Source organism: Pygoscelis adeliae, unplaced genomic scaffold (assembly GCF_000699105.1).
Source record: "Pygoscelis adeliae isolate BGI_AS28 unplaced genomic scaffold, ASM69910v1 Scaffold202, whole genome shotgun sequence".
Lineage (NCBI taxonomy): Eukaryota > Metazoa > Chordata > Aves > Sphenisciformes > Spheniscidae > Pygoscelis > Pygoscelis adeliae.
The window spans coordinates 4,042,005-4,042,415 of NW_008824544.1; positions in this window are offsets into that span (position 1 = coordinate 4,042,005).

Below are 411 nucleotides of genomic sequence, written 5' to 3' on the forward strand. Positions count from 1 at the left end.
GATGACACTGGAGGAAATCACAAACAAATAGAATTTATTCCTTTATAATTCATATTGAATAGAGATTGCTGCATTTTCACTGCCTCATCTGAAATATTAGGCAACTGTCTTTACTAGTGGCTTCTGGTCCTCTCAGAAAAGGAGGTTTGAAAGCACCCAGCCATGCTGTAGAAGACAGCCCCTCATGTCAAGCAGTGGGGCAAAGGAGTACCACCCCCCTCTGTTTTTCCTGTAACAGCTGAGTTACTGCTCAGGTTACTGCACAGAAATGAATGACTCCCAGGGCAAAAAGGAAAGCAAGAAGGAGACACCTTTACCCTGCAGTCCCATGTGTTTTATGACTGTATGAAAAAAAAAGATATAACATCAGATTTCGCCTTGAATATCCCCTAGCACCACCACTGGCTCTTT